The following is a 17,735-nucleotide window of genomic DNA, read 5'->3' on the forward strand; positions in this document are numbered from 1 at the left end:
AAACACACACTTATCCGAAGCGTTCCAAAGTAGTCTTCAGGGTGCAACGCATCTGTGGCTAACGTTAGGTAAGAATCTAATCTTTTCTGAGTTTGAGATGTTCATAGGCGGCAGTACCTACGTGCCATCTAGTGTACTGCATGCACAGTCGCAATTTGAATATTATAAAAAAATCGGGTAGAAAGGGCTATGTTTAAAGAAAAAGATGCCTCGAGAAGCTTTAAAAATAAAATTAAACTACATTACTCATGTCATTTAGGTCAATTTTTACCTTCTAAGCACAAAGTGAAAAGGTTTTAAGTGGAACAAGGACCGAATTGCGTAAATTATCATCATCATCAACCCCTTACTGTCCCACTACTGGGCACGGGTCTCCTCTCAGAATTAGAAGGATTAGGCCATAGTCCACCGCGCTGGCCAAGTGCGTATTGGTAGACTTCACATACCTTTGAGATTTTTATTTATAAATCTCTTAGGTATGCAGGTTTCCTCACGATGTTTCTTTAACCGTTTTAGCAAGTGATAATTAATTTCTAATACGCACATAATTTCGAAAAATCAGAGGTTGCCTGAGATTTGAACCTCGAACCCCTCGATCGAAAGACAGAGTTTCTTAACCATTAGGCTATCACTAAAAATAAAGTAAAAGAGGCGTAAACTATAAGATAGCTAAAGAGAAAGAAATGTTATCATACATTTTACGCTAAAACTAACGACTAACTACGTTATACTCAGAGCTCAGAAAATTTTCACAAAGGAAAAAAACTAGATAACGCAGTTTCCACAATTCTCAGTTGAAGACAACATCGTCTTACGGACAGACGGAATGACCTCAGTGACGTTATTACATGACATTTGTATCGTTATTTCAACTGTTTTTTTCATTGAATAGAGAAATAAATTTAAGAATACAAAATGAAACCAAAAAGTGACCTAAAAGAATTTGGACGTTTTTTTATAATATTGAAGTAATCATTATCATCAGATGGTAAGTGCCCACTTCCGTTCATGGATCTGTAATCAAACTCAGATAAGATTAGATTCCTACCTGAGGTTGGCCACAGGTATGTAGCCACCCCTGGGACTAAGGTGGAAAGAATCAGATAACTATGTCTCCCTTAACACACCATTCAAATCATAATGCAGCAGCGCTCAACACTGCTATTACAAGGCAGAAATTTGTGTGGTGGTGGTGCCGCCGGAGCCGAAACGCAGAGTTCTACCACCTTCAGTTAATTAGATCTAACTACTTAGATCTAACCATAACTACATATGGTACGGATATGTACCATTTCAGTTATTTATAGCGTTTTGTGTTCGGTGTTATTAAAGCAAATAGAACGAATTTGTCAGCGAAAATAAATCTCGCTATTCTTGGTGTTCAAGATAGTATAAGATACTTAGTATAACATTTATATCAGTTACAATTTATAATAAATACTACAATTTTTTTTGGGTACAAAAGAAATACAGGTCTGTGATTTTAATACACAGTTTCATGAAAATGACTTTTCTGGTAATGTAAGTAAGTGAAGATGAGTATCAAACACAAATGTCTTTTTAACCGACTTCCAAAAAGGAGGAGGTTACTCAATTCGACCGTATATATTTTTTTTTTTTATGTTTGTTCGGCGATTTTTTCACGATGCCGCGACCGATCGACATGATTCATACACCATTGTATGCGGCTAGTTTCACAGGGGGTCCCATTTCGAGGAAATTTGAAAATTTTCGCCAGTTTTCCCGGGAAATTGGAAAAACCCGATTTCTTTATTTTCTTTCCCGATATAAACTTCAATAACTCGAGTATTTCTTAACCAATTTCAATTTTCTTTTTTTCATATGTAAGGGTGTTTTGTTGCGGTACTTTCCTACCTTAACATTAGTATGCTCTGATGATTAGAACTTAAGTAATGGGGTGGAACTCATCATCACTACCCCTGCTTTTTACATTTTTTATGACAACTTTCCTTCTGCCCACTCAATTCTCATGAAATTTTAAATGAACATTGAGTATCTAGATTAACATGATATGATGGAAAATTCGACCTTCAACTCTTCAACCCTGGTAATGCAGAAGTGCCTCCTGCCTCAACCATACAAGTTAGACATTTGGAACTTATGGATATTTAATAAGGTTGATAGGTAGAGATATATGATGGAAAATTTGGCCTTCAACTCTTCAACTCTGATAATGCAGACGTGCCTCCTGCCTAAACCATACAAGTTAGGCATTTGGAGCTTACGAATATATGATAAGGTCTTTGAGTAGAGACATATGATGGAAGATATGAACTACAATTCTTCAATCCTGATGATGCACAGGTGCCTCCCATGTAAAGTATATAGATTAGACATTTGTTGTAATGAAGTTGCTAGACAGAGATATATGATGAAAAAATTGACCTTTAACTCCTTAGATCTGATGGTGCAGAGGTACCTCCAGCCTAAACCACATGAATAAGCCATTTCGTGCTTTCACACATATTTTACAGGTCCTAAGCAGGTACATGTAATGATAAAAATGACCTTCAACTCTTTCACTCTGATAATGCTGGTGTGCTTCAAAGTTAAACCACAGGAGTTAGCCATTTTGTGCTTTCATATATGTATTAACGTCACTAAGAAGACACATAGGATAAAAATTCAAGGTCTTAACCCTGATAACTTTGACCGTAAAGTCTTCAATCCTAGTGACGCAGGGACACTACTGGCCTAAACAACAGTAACTTGACAATCACTTCTTACAAATATAAAATATGATTAATGAATACGCTGTAGTTTTCCTTAACTATTGAATTAAGGTAAATTGGACCGACTCACTCGCAGAGTTTTACCACTAGTTTGATTTATTTACTTTTCTGTTCCAACCTAACCTAGCAAACAATATAGAATTCCATGTAGCCTCGCCTTTAGTGTTTCGTATTGAGTTGGTTAGATTAGGTTGAAACATATAAGGCAATATAAAACTAAACGAGTAGGGCGCGGAAGCGCCCTGCGAGCGGGTGGGTCCAATTCGTATGAATTCAGACCTTACCTTTATTCATGATCACCTTTATACAATTTTACATAATATTAATAAAAACGTTAGCATATCGTCACTAAAAAGGGTGAAAAAAAAATTTTAACAAAAAAATAAAACCGACTTCTATGTCACTACAAAGTAAAAAATAATTGAAATAAATGTTGGTTTAATACATATTTCTGAAGTCGGCGCTCATATTAGACACGCTGTTTACGCCATTATCAAACGAAATATATTGAGCGCCAACTTCAGAAATATGTATTAAACCAACATTTATTTCAATTATTTTTTACTTTGTAGTGACATAGAAGTCGGTTTTATTTTTTTGTTAAAATTTTTTTTTACGGAAAAAAGAAACCACTTTTCCGACATAATCTCGCATTCAGACTTAAGTTGCGTCATTTTCCTCAAAATGTTTCTTACAATGTTTTGTAATGAGCGAGAACTTGTTTCCATTGGTGGATACTGTACGGCACCGGTACGGCACGTCATTGGTCTGATGACAAAAACTCATCGACACCAATATGGCTAAAACACGTAAATAATCTGTGGTAATATTGGATGAATTATAGTTGTCGAGTAACTTCACTTTTACTATTACTTTTCTGGAAAACTTCACAGATCTATACTGATTGCATTTATGTTCTGAGCATGAGACCCATAACCTTGTCTTATTTTGGGCGAATTATTTGCAGAGTATATCAAAACCATAGATAGCGAAAAAATTCTAAGTCTATGATCAAAACATATTTTCAGCGTATTAAATAATATTATTTTAATAAACTTCAATCGCTGAACCTACCATAGTAAAACAGCCAGTTATATAAATTTAACATATACAAACTATATGAAAAAGTTTCATACAGCAGATTCAATCATAACAGCGTCACTTCCATCGTCTTCTCTCTCGCTCTTCTGTGAGTGAAATGAACTGTTATACAAGTAAATTTGAAAATACGTATGAATTAATTAAATTTAACAATGTTTCCATAAGTTTTAATTGAAATAAGTATTTTATTATAAATATTCCTCTTAGGCTTGTTATTTAAAAAAAATATTATTACGATATCTTAACTTTGAACTCTTAGCAAAACTTTATTAAAAGTAAACGTTGAAAGACTGGAAGTAGCTACAACTTGATAATATACTATTATGTTCGTATTTTCTATGAAAGATTTTGCCGAAGTTTTTAGGAATATTATTAAGTTTATTATTCGTAGACTCGTAAACATCTGTTAGTAGGAAACGAGTTTGTAATCCATCTAATGGTATGTCCAAGCCCTGTCTGGTCTGTATCCAACCCCATACATGACCTATACGGGTTCTAACTCTAACTGATCACAGATTCTTTGCCATTCCTGAGGACTAAGATTACATTATATTGCTTTATAGTATGTCAGTCGGTATTTAAACCCTTCTGCTGAAATACAGAACTGCTTAACGTTAAAAATAGGGTTGATGGTGCTACCTCCGCAGTCGAGAGGTTTCTTCAACTTTACAACCTAATTATCGTATATATATCTTAACAATAAATTTTCTAAACATTTAATAGACAATACGTTTACAGAATTAGCTCGCTTCATCAAAACACCCTAAAATCGTTCTTACCCATTGATGCATGGTAGCCCATAAAATTTCGAAGCACCACATAAAAGTCATTACCATTTACGTATATTCTAAACCACGCTCAGAAACACAGGTGAACAATAAACCTCCTTTAATTACAGTACGAACGAGCTTTTGCTTTTATCGCTCGCACATAGGTAGTCATTACCCTAAAATATGGGTATAATTAACGAAAAAACAGGGGTATTTAATAAGGTGTTAAGTTTACTATGCAGTGTTTAGGCAAATGGCCAGTAATCTGTCACGATCGTTTAGTAAGTGTAGTGCATTAGTGTCTACACTTTTTGAACAACAAAGAAGGATTTTTACCATTTGTTGGGGAATAATAATAATTAACTAAAAGTATAACCCTCTGTGGATTGACTCCGGCGGCACAAATATTGCTGCCTAGTAACAGCAATTTTAAGCGTTATTCTGGATTGAAGGGTGTGGTAATGGACATACTTGTCCAAGGGTTTCCAATTTAGTCTTTCTAGGTAGCGGCACATCTGTGGTCGACCTTAGGTAGGAGTGTCTAATCCTATCTGGGCTTGATAACAGCTGTCCATTGGCGGCAGAAGCCACTTACCATCAGGTGGAATGCAAGCTCGTCTGCTACTTCTATATTATAAAAAAGTTAGTAAATTTAGTAAGTGTAAACGTGCTCGATTTAATGTACTCTTTTTGAGTGACAAAGAAGGATTTTTACCTTTTGTTGGAGAAATACAATGAATAAACTGGCTCACGGATGTATCACTTAATGTTCCCGTGATAATATTTTTTGGTGATTGCTACATTGTAGATAGTTGAGTGAAAGGGAATCCCGTATGAATGTAGCTCTTTCTATTGTATGTTTTTTCTGTTGAAATATGAAATGATATATTGCAGTGAGCTAGTTACAATTATAATTTTTGCACACATAGCCAAACAATAGGATTTTTCCTGTATCATGGGTGTTATGGATACACACAAAGATGCATTCACAAATATCCAGTCTCAGAATATAAATTTCACTTAATTATTTAGATATCTGTCTGGCCGGGGATCGAACCTGGATCCGTCTGCGTGTCAGTTGTTATTTCGCAGACATAAGAGGTGCAGTGGTGCTTTCAGAGTCGAACGATGAAAGATTCTATCTACATAAACATTGGAACGCAATGTTTCATAAGACGTGAGAGATAAGATGGGACCGTTTTACGTAATGTCAAAGGATTCATATTCGCTTACTGTGTTTATTTCATGGAACTATTACGTTCAGAATAATAACTAAAGCTACTCACATCATAAGAATAGCTCGTTTAGAAGCGACATAATGTTTGCATCATTACGTCAATTCCGTAGCAGCAGCAAGATGCGCAAGGCTGCGTAGCTCGAAGCGTAGTAGTCGTAGCATAATATGTGGCTACTACGTTCAGAACAATAACTAAAGCTACATAATTGGAATAGCTTTTTGGTAGCACATAATGTTTTGCATCATTACGTCAATTGAGTAGCAGCTATAACATACGAAAGTCTGCGTAGCTCGAAGTAGTAGTCGTAGCGTAATATGGAGCTACTACGTTCAGAATAATAACTAAAACTGCATCATTAGAATAGCTTATTGGTAGCTCATAATATTATGCGTCAGTACGTCAATTGCGTAACAGCCACAAGATACAGAAGTCTGCGTAGCTCGAAGTAGTAGTCGTAGCGTAATATGCTACTGCTACTATGTTCAGAACAATAACTAAAGCTACATAATTGGAATAGCTTTTTGGTAGCACATAATGTCTTGCATCATTACGTCAATTGCGTAGCAGCCACAAGATACAGAAGTCTGCGTAGCTCGAAATTAGTAGTAGTCGTAGCATAGCAAGTCTCTCAAACGTGCAAGCTAGTCTAGAGGCTGACTCAAGTCTAAGACGTGCTTAAGCTCCGTCGAGGCTAGAGTATCACCTATCAGTCGGTTCAGGAGAACGCTACAATGAAAATCTTGAGTAATCACTGACTAGCTGTATACCTTGCGTGGTTTAGACGTGTCTCGTAGTATTATCGTGAGTAATGCCATTTACTTAAAAGTTGATGAATATAAAAATAAAAAAATATAACTCAAAATACCCGTTTGCTAAAAATATAACTATGTTGCTTCCTTAATTGAGACAAATCCAATGACGCCTTATATTAGAATCTCTTATGCCGTTTGGACTTTTGCAGGGCATACCAAACAATGAAACATACATACAAATATCCATACATTATATATTCATACGCTCGAAAAAATTACCCTTCGAACTCGAGTAAAAACAGTTATTTTCTAAATTACATTCAACTACATACGTATAAAAGAACCTACAAAAGTAAAAATGTGAACCTGAGCAAAATTGTTTCGAGACAAACGAGTGAAAATTCGGATATAATTATACATGTATTCACTGAATTTTCCGCATTTTATTTTTCATAATATTTTGGAGAGCATGTTCGTTTCAAACTACGATGGAAGTGTGTCGTGTCTTTCATTTTCCAGTTTCAAATTTTGTTTTGCCAAACTTTAACCCAGTTTTCATTCAGCCCGCCCAATTTTCGTATGCATAACATTATCTCCTATTACACCTTGTTAACGTTATAACCACGCGGGTAATTCCTGCAGTTCATTAGTCTTTAATATTAAAGAGAGTGGGGACACAATGCCATGACTTTAATGAAAACCCTTGCACAGTTTTTGTATTTTTTTTAATAATGAAAATATTTTCTCTCACGTTTCTTCACGACGTTTTCTGTCGCCATTACCTATAATGGTCACATTACATCCTAAAGTGAAAATTTATTTTTAACAGACTTCAAAAAGGAGGTGGTTATCAATTCCGCCGGTATCTTTTTTTTTATGTATGTACACGAATTAGTAGCCGTTAGTGGGCCGATTCTAATAATTATTTTTTATTGTGTAGAGACGAGCTGGAAGTTGGTCCCATTTAAATATTGTTAGGATCCATCGATGGGTTCTGGAGAAAATAAGGAGAACTCCTCCAACCATGTAAATATAACAGCCATAACTTCGCCGTTTATGAACCTATTTTAATGGCTTTAATTTTGTGTGTAGACAATTGCTACAAGTTGGTCCCATTTAAATATGATGAGGATCGGAGTACGTTCTGGAGACAAAAAATGTAACTCCTCAACCGATGGGTATAATTGAGTTTTGTTTGAAGATATTTGGTGTAGGTTCTAATGAAATTGCATAACCAGTTTATCATTGACTATTTAAGGGTCTGATAATATGGCTCAGAGTCAAAATATGTAACTCCACAACCGATGGGAATAATAGAGTTGTGTTTGAACATATTTGGTGTGGGTTCTAATGAAATTGCAAACCCAGTTCATCATTGACTATTTAAGGGTCTGGTAATGTGGCTCGGAGACAAAATATGTAACTCCTCAACCGATGGGAATAATTGAGTTGTGTTTGAAGATATTTGGTGTAGGTTCTAATGAAATTGCAAAGCCAGTTCATCATTGACTATTTAGTTAGGTTAGGTTGGAACATATAAGACAATATAAAACTAAGCGAGCAGGGTGCGGTAGCGCCCTGCGAGCGGACGGTTCCAATCAATGTAAATTAAGACCTTACCTTAATTCATGGTCACGTTTATACAATTTTATTATATTGTATTCATATAAACGTTATTATGTCATCACTGAAAAGGGTGAAAAAAAAAATTTTAACAAAAAAATACAACCGACTTCTATGTCACTACAAAGTAAAGAATAATTCAAATAAATGTTGCTTTAGTACATATTTCTGAAGTCGGCGCTCATATTAGACACGCTGTTTACATCGTTATCCAACAAAATATATTGTGGGTCTATTTAGGGTCTATCTAGGCTATTTATGTAAGTTTTGTTATTGTTTCGAATTAGGTAATGCGGGGAAAATTGAAAATTAACTGTCAGAAACTTAGGTGGTATTAGACATTTCTTTATCTTTCTCATGTCTTAAGAATAAAAAGAGCCAATTTAAATATTAATTCTTTCTTTTCGCTTCTTCGTTCTTCTAATGTTAATTATTATAATTCGCTATGATTTATTTATGTACCCAGTCCACCTGTACCCTTACCATGAGTTTTTACGTTTTGACAAATATGACTGTTTTGGTATTTGTTTACGTATTTGCCCATACAATTTCCAAGTTCTTGTATAATCTACTAGGGGCGCTGATTGGAAATTGTATGGGCATATACGTAAACAAATACCAAAGCAATCATATTTGTCAAAACGTAAAAACTCATGGTAAGGGTACTGTTCCAAAGAAGCATATGCCGCGCATGGAAATCTGTAACCAATTTAACATAACAATATATTCTTATATGAGGTTGGCAACAGATGCGTTGCTACTCCTAAGGACTAAGTTGGAACGCCTCGGATAAATATGTGTCCCTTACGTAACCCTTCAAAGATGGACACAGCAGCACTTAAAACCGTTGTTAGACAGAATAGGCGTAAAAGTGGTGCCTCCGGAACAAACCAAATAGAGGTGTACCAATTTCTACTGAAAATTTCTACAAAATATACTAGCGAGCATAGCAGTTAAACTCAATTATTTTTTTCTATCACGGCAAGCTACGTAGACATTCAAAATATACGCCAAGTAATTATTCCGACAAATCCAATGTAATTTTCATAACGAAATGAAAGGAAAAGTAGATCATAAACAACGACTATCTAAACTGCGGGTCAGGAACACGCTACCTGTAGGCCCTTGAGCCCCTCTGAGGACTAACTTAAAAGCTCTTATCCTTTATCACACTCTTCAAACCACAAAACACAGCTTATCACTGCTTGTTAAATAAAAAAAGGATTCGATAATATCTGATGCTTCATCAATCTACGCGCGGTTCAATTAAAAATTCAAGTCAAAATCAAAATGTCCCAATCAGTTTCTAAAAACTATTTCCAAAAACAAAGGTAATAAAGCAGTAGAGGTCAGCTAGCTACCTTTTTCATTAACACGACGCACGCCAGCGCGTAACAAACGGTCCATTACGCTAAAATAACGGCGCACTTAGACGCGGCTGTGCAGCTCAGAAAAACAGTTGTTTGCGCTGCTTGAGCATAAGTCATTCGTGGAATGCTATCCGCTAAACATCAGCTGGTACTTATGACTGAATGATAAAATAGTTTATTTTTGACCTGATTAATGTAAAAATATCGATTTAATACATAATTATGCCCTTTAAACCAAAACACAGTAGCTCAACATTGGTTGTTAAAATAAAATAGATTTTTATAATACCTGTTTTTAGTTCAAGTTTAAGTTAAAATCAAAATGTCCTAATATGTTTTAAGAAACCATTTCCAAAAACAAAGGCAATAAAGCAGTGGAGGTCAGCGAGCTACCTTTTTCATTTAGCACGACGCACGCCAGCGCGTAACAAACGGTCCATTACGCTGAAATAACGGCGCACTTAGACGCGGCTGTGCAGCTCAGAAAAACAGTTGTTTGTGCTACTGGAGCATAACTTATTCGTGGAATTCTATTCGGTAGACATCGGCGTAAACTTATGACTGAATGTTAAATAGTTTATTTTTAACCTAAATAATATATAAATACTGTTTTAATACATACACTCTTCAAACAAAAACACAACAGCACTGCTAATTATACAATGGGCATTGGATAGGTTTGATAATTGGGATAGGTTTTGATAAACCCTGTCCCTGTAGTCCCGGGACTAGAATAGGGCTACGGTATCCACTGCCTGTCGTAAGAGGCGATTAAAAGGGGGCTTCCGGGGTTGCGGGCGGCAAGATTGGGAGGTCGAGCCGTCCGGTACGCAACTCCGGGAAGGACGGCGGTGTGTGTGGTCGCATACCGTCGTAAACACCAGACGGTGTGGCGAGTCCTGGAGCTCACCTGGGTGGAGCCCGAAGGGGCGACGCATTCAGAGGACTCCGGTTGCGTTCCGTAGAGATCCCGGAGTCCTCTTGGCAACGTAGAGGACGCCACCGGGGGGGTTTTAGTGCGGTAAAAATCCCACATAACCCTGTGTCGCTCCCATGGCACCGGGTACCTTTTGAAGGTTTCCCCCTCGAAAACAATAAAAAAAAAAGGTTTTGATAAACCTGGTGTCTCCTCATTCGAGTGACAGAGTTATTTTTTCAAAAGAAGTTAAAATCGAAATGTGCCAATCTGTTTCAAGAAACCATTTCCAAAAATAAAGGCAATAAAGCAGTGAAGGTCAGCGAGCTACCTTGTTCATTTAGCACGACGCACGCCAGCGCGTAACAAACGGTCCATTACGCTGAAATAACGGCGCACTTAGACGCGGCTGTGCAGCTCAGAAAAACAGTTGTTTGTGCTACTGGAGCATAACTTATCCGTGGAATGCTATTCGCTAGACATCGGCTCGAACTTATGACTGAATGTTGAATAATTTGTCTTGATCTGAGTTATATAGAAATAATGATGTTATATGACTAGCAAAACCCGGCATGTTTCGCTATGGCTAATCTGATTTCCCGTGAGAACTTCGGTTTAAAACATTTTTGTATACTTCAAATCAACTGATAAAATTGTACACTTTTTAATTTTTTGGATGCGATCATTACATGATGATTTTTTTATCAAAAGATATTTACGTGGTAATATTTAAGGTTTTACATACAAATAAAAATAATAACGTAGAAAATTCACTAAACGATCACTTAACAATAACTACTTATATTAGTGTAGTTGTAAAGTTAAATATATGATATATTTAATATATTTTTGTGTTTTTGAAGTTAACTTCTCAGTAACTAATATACAATCCATGATATCTATAATAGTAGATACGTGTTTTTACTAAATAAAAGCGAATCAAACAGTAAACACCTAACAGGGTATATATTACAAACACGTTACATAGCCAGAAAAAAACAGTAAAACGTTTATCTGTTTCAAATAAAATGTGTCCGAAAATCTAATAAAGTACCCGAGGGCAGCGGACGAGTTTTTTCATTTGACACAACGCATTTCAACGCGTAAAAAACAGTCCATTCCGCTGATGTAACGGCGTACTTAGACGCGGCTGTGCAGAAACACTAGTTCGCGTTATTTACGAATAATTTATTTGTACAAAGTGCTTCCCTACATGTGGGTAGAGCAACTCGTGGCTGGAAATTAAATTCTTACTGTAAAACGTATCATTTGTATGCCCTGGGGTACTGAGATTTGCAAGGAAATAGAATTTCGCTATTTGTAATGAATATTCGTGAATTGATTTGTACAGATTTTCATGCAGATATAGAATATTCTCTAAAGAAAAATATACAATTGAAATGTAACCGCAATATAAGCCACAAAAAAATGTTTAACAAAAAAATACAACTGACTTCTATGTCACTACAAAGTAAAAAATAATTCAAATAAGTGTTGGTTTAGTACATATTTCTGAAGTCGGCGCTCAATATATTTTTTTGGATAACGATGAGAACGAATATAAAATTGTATAAACGTGATCATGAATTAAGGTAAGCTTAATTTACATTGAATGGAAGCGTCCGCTCGCAGGGCGCTGCCGCGCCCTGCTCGCTTAGTTTTATATTGTCTATTAGCTGACCCGGCAAACGTTGCATTGACGTATAAATAAAAAAATGTTAAGGGTGAGCAACCCTCATCACTTAGGGGGATGAAAAATAGATGTTGGCCGATTCTCATAGATACCGGATAAGCACAAAAAATTTCATCAAAATCGGTCAAGCCGTTTCGGAGGAGTATGGCAACGAAAACTGTGACACGAGAATTTTATATATTAGATTTAGGGTCGATTGTATTAGCCTAATATTTTTGTGATGAGATTTGTATGGGATCTTGATTGAGTACAAAATAGTCAATTAAAGATGTCGATAAAGTATGAATGAGATTAGTTTGTTGTTTAAATTGTATACTAAATCTCAATTATGTCCCTTAACTTACTTTACATTTTAATGTCTAACTACGTCTCCGTGAATATTCATATTTCTTACATTATTACATAAGAAGGATTTTTTCGCAAAAATACATTAAATCAAATAAAGAATATTACTCGTAAAACGTAAAATGAAACAACAATTCATGGCTATGTAATGTTTGACATACGGTATTTATTTTGCACCTATACACTGATGAACTTTAGCTTTTATTTCCTATGTAAATGTTTTATTCTAACGGACTTTAGTTACATACATGTCAACAGTGAGGGTCCGTGTACCGTACAGTTCCCGGATAACTTATGCGGAACTGAGCGAACAACTGTTTTTCTGGGGACTGCACAGCTGCGTCTAAGTGCGCCCTTACATTAGTGAAATGCTCATACACAAAGTAGCCAAATGTTATGTTAAATAAAAAAAGCTTGCTGGTTATTTGTGGTTTGCAAGCTTTTGTTTTTCGATTTGTTTTACTTTGAAAATGTCTTTGTACGAAATAGTCAAAAACAGGCTGGAAGGCATTGATTATGATCACAGTCGTTTTGTTGGTCATTTCATGGTTAATTTCATGGGATTTGCTGGAATTGTTGACTCTTAATGCATTAGTTAACAAAAAATAGCTTGAAATCCATGTATCATATACATTTGAGTTACGGTCATACTAAAGTTTGATACCTCATGAGATGTATGTTTAAGAAGATTGTTTAAGAAGGAGGATCGTTTTATAAATTAATATTGAGAATAATAAACAAAGATTTTTAAACAAGAATTTTACTATCTTTATGGTGTGGTTTGACAAAGTAACACTAATGCAAAAATGTAGTTCGCAGCATCATTTTCTAACGGCATTAGAAGACCTTCAAACTTTCCGTAACAGTGAAGTAGACACATGCTCAGAAGTTGGACAGGCATGAACGACAAAAACGGCATCCATCCCATAATTACACATATTATTTTTTTATAATATAAGAGTAGCAGACGAGCATGCGGTCCACCTGATGGTACGTGGCTACTGCCGCCCATGGACATCTGTAATCAACCTCAGATATAATTAGATATTCCTACCGGAGGTCGGCCACAGATGCACCGCTACCTCTGAGGACTAAGCTGGAACGCCTCGGAAAAGTCTGTCTCCCTTACCACACCCTTCAAACCGGAACACAGCAGCGCCTAACACTGCTGTTATTAGGTAGAAATAGGTGTGGCGGTGGTGCTGCCGGAGTCGAACCACAAATGGTTCGACTCCGTTCCCTAACTATTTTGTACTACTATTTTCATTAATGTCTCCATGAATAACTAACAGTTGATAGAACGTCATGGGCTACTATTTCATATAGCGGCCACATTTTTGTAACAAAAAGGTTCTGTCAACATCCTGTGTTTGATGTTGCAGTGTGTACAGGCTACTCTGTCACCTACATAGTGTAGGCGTAGAACTTTTACACGACGGATTTTACTACAAAATTTTACTATACCTATTTTTTGCTAAATGAAAGTACCAAATCAACAAGCGGTTCACGCGGTAGTTAAGTAGCTACTGCCAAACATGATCATCGGTAATCAGTCCCGGATAAAATTAAATTCCTGTCTAAGATTCACTACATATACTTTGCTACCTCCGAGGAGTACCTAGATTGGATCGCCTCAAATATGTAGATCTGTCTTACCACACCCTTCAAATCAGAGTACAGTAGAGTTTCATTCTACTTTTTATATGAGTATATAATAATATTAACATAGTACTTTTAATATGTTACTAAACAGAATAGATGAGACGGTGGCGTCTATCGAGAGGATCCTACCAGCTTTTAAAAGGTTTTAGGATATTTGCACCGTAAAGCCGTTCTTGCATCTGAGTGGAGATCTATGTCAATTCTACAGTAATGAGTTGATAACGATCACACTTTTTTGGCAGTGTTTTAGTGTCATCTACATGTAAATTGGAATTTAGTAATTATTCGACCGCGGCGCGACCTATCGGATCCTAGCATACCGTAGAACCACTGTCTCGACAAAACAAATATATTGCCAATATGACCTCAATCGGTCAAGCCGTTCAGATGTCACACGATCGATAACGGACGCACCAATGATCATATTACATGGACAACTTTTTATACCCCACGGCTGGGCATAGGTCTTTCCATAACTGAGGAGGGTGTTGATCATTCCACTGCTTCAATACGGATTGGCGCAAAGAGATTCGTGTTAGTAGCCAATTCGTGTAAGTTTGTTCAAACTGCTCTTAAAACTGACAATGCTGAAATATTCAATAATAACAATCGCGATCAACTTCTTTAAGTATTTTCCAAAGCGAGAAAAGGACATGAAATTTAGATACTGACGGTCACCCATCCTGCTGCCTATCACAGTCGACGTTGCTTCACAATGTATGGTTGATTTACACAAGCCATAGGGCTAAACGACTAAGGAGCAATTATAATAACGTATAGTATTACACGTGCTCAAGTTTTCTTAAAACTTACCAGCCCGAAAGAGCCTCAAGCATTTCATACACCGTTAATCAAAGGCCGTTTGCTGCCATAATAGAAGTTTAGATTTCCCGACTCCAGAATAAAAAAGGAGAATTAAAAAGGAACAATGATCTCAGGGGAGTGAACACTTGTCTTATGCTGTGTACTTAATGCGCTGTCAGGGTGGACAAAAGGCCTTTTTTAAAAGATTGTAAAAATATGGCGGCCCGCTATTGTGAGCCCGCTTTATTCAAATCTTTTTCCTTCCCATTTCCCTATTTTTGTGTTGAAAGGATTAACAATAGTACAGGTAGCGTGTTCCTGACCCGCAGTTTAGATAGTCGTTGTTTATGATTTACCTTTCCTTTCATTTTGTTTAAAAAAAATACATTGGATTGTCGGAATAATTAGTTGGTGTATATTTTTAATGTCTACGTAGCTAGCCGTGATAGGATAAATTGATTGAGTTTAACTGCTAATGCTATGCTCGCTAGTATATCTTGTAGGATTTTTCTGTAGAAATTGGTACAACTCTTTTTGGTTTATTCCGGACGCACCACAGTTACATAATTTCTGCCTTATAACGGTATTGAGTGCTGTCTTCCATTTTGAAAGGTGAGGTAATGGATACATATTTATCCGAAGCGTTCTAACTTAGTCCTTAGGAGTAACAACGAATCTGTTGCCAACCTCAGATGGGAATATATTCTTATCTGATGTTGGTTATAGACTTCCATGCGCGGCATTAGCCTCTTTCGAACAGGTAGACTCTGGGTACATAAATAAATCATAGCGAATTATGATAATTAACATCAGAAGAACGAAGAAGCGAAAAGACAGAATTAACATTTAAATTGTCTCTTGAAAACTATTTCTTTTGAAGACATGAGAAAGAAAAGAAATTCCTAATACCACCTAGGTTTCTGACAGTTAATTTCCAAGTTACCCAGCACTATCTAATTCGAAACAGCAACAAACTTACATAACACTAAACAAACAAAAGGTCTACACAAACTTTATTCACGAACCTTATAAACATATTCACGCGATTTTTGGAGCGTGTTCTCGTAAATCGGTTTAAATGTAACCACAACAAAACATTTGTAGTCGAAACAAACGCACAAGGTCAGTGAGTGGTTAAGCTATGATTAAACGGTAACATTCGTTTTAATCCAACGTTAATCGTATTATGTTAATATTCAATGTTATTAGCCGGATATTAATGATACATTTATGGCATAGAAAATATAATAATGCATGAGTGTTAATTAATTTAACGTTGTACCATTTGTTTGAATCTGTTAAGTTTTTTACCAGTTGCGGAGGGTAATGTTTTAAGCTCTATATACGAATGTCTCAATTTTTAAAACGCTTTGGCAACCAAACTGGTTTAATATACGAGGTGTCGATAACATATTTAATAACAATATGTAAATCGCTGTACCGTATTACTTAATAATTTCCAAAAGAGAAAAACTACGAGTATTAAAGGTAATTAGATTTGATCTTCAAATAAAATTATTAAAGGAAAATTCTTTCGTATTGGTCTCAGAAATTATTTCCATTTAAAGTTTATATCACGGGCATAGATACATAAGTATAGATATCTCACTGCCTTTTAATTGAAGGAAGCCATTAAATGGCTTTAACGGCTGACAGTTCTGTCAGCCGTTTAATGACTGTCATGGTGTAATTTACGCGGAATAATTCCGACAAGCGCAGTTTAGTAGTGCAAAAACACGAAATCGAAGAAAAAGTGTGGAGAAATATCATTGCATTCGTAAATGATCTAAAACTACATTTTTTTAATATAGTTTTTTAATATGTAAACACGAAAATAGATGACAATTTCAATTGTCAAAACTGGTTACATTTTCTTGTTAGGAGTGAGTAAGCTTTACTAATCTATGTCAATAAAGTAATGATGAAATCTCAGCTAAATCAAACATAGGTATTTAATATAATGTATTGTTAGGTATTATGCTATAGTAAACAAATAAATATTTCTTTCTTTCTTTCAATATTTCAGCTCAATCGGTTAGGGTTAAGTGGTTCGAAATTAAGTTCTAACATTTGACCCTCATACATAAGAACAAACAAGGCAAGTTAAATAAAAGGTTGTAATATTCACGAGAGGTTCTTATAACAAAAAGTGGTCGTAAACGTAAGCCTCAGGTATATTAAGAAAGATTTTCAGGCCGTAAGCGTTCAAGATTCTACGCTTTGAAGGGTTTTAAGTACTTTTGCCGAATTTTATCTAACCTTGGCTTAGGTCTTTTTATGTGTATTTGATTTCGAAAACCTAACTCATATAATACATGAGAAAGTAAAGAGTTGAATAATAACCCATAGACGCACATTTACGAGATTAATGGTTTAGAAATCAATGTGTGTGCATATAAGTTCAGAAGTCTCTAAATTTTAAATAAAAAGTTTACGTACATAAGATATTCAACTTTATCAAGGACTTTTTATCAAACGTTTGGATAGTTCAATAGTCTAGTGTACTTATACCGTTAAGGGGATATAGTTTCTTTAGGTTTTACCTGACTTCGAAAAATAATATGTATGTATCTATGGAAGGCATGTATGTATGAACGTATGTTCAGACGTCATATCATTGGTTTTTCATTCTTATTTGGCACCCGCTACAGCCCAAATGGCTTGACGGATTTTACCATATGAGATGTTGTTGGATTCTTCTTAACTTA

The 17,735-nt window shown here is 35.7% G+C and overlaps 1 protein-coding gene across 1 annotated transcript in view; it reads left to right on the forward strand.

Annotated features, from left to right (window-relative positions):
• LOC140757373 (uncharacterized) overlaps positions 1–17,735 on the forward strand; it is a 112,031-nt gene that overhangs the window by 60,710 nt on the left and 33,586 nt on the right. The gene's annotated exons all lie outside the window — the stretch shown is intronic.

This window comes from Epargyreus clarus, unplaced genomic scaffold (genome assembly GCF_041222505.1).
Source record: "Epargyreus clarus isolate Ecla_fem2 unplaced genomic scaffold, WU_Ecla_fem_2.2 ptg000004l, whole genome shotgun sequence".
NCBI lineage: Eukaryota > Metazoa > Arthropoda > Insecta > Lepidoptera > Hesperiidae > Epargyreus > Epargyreus clarus.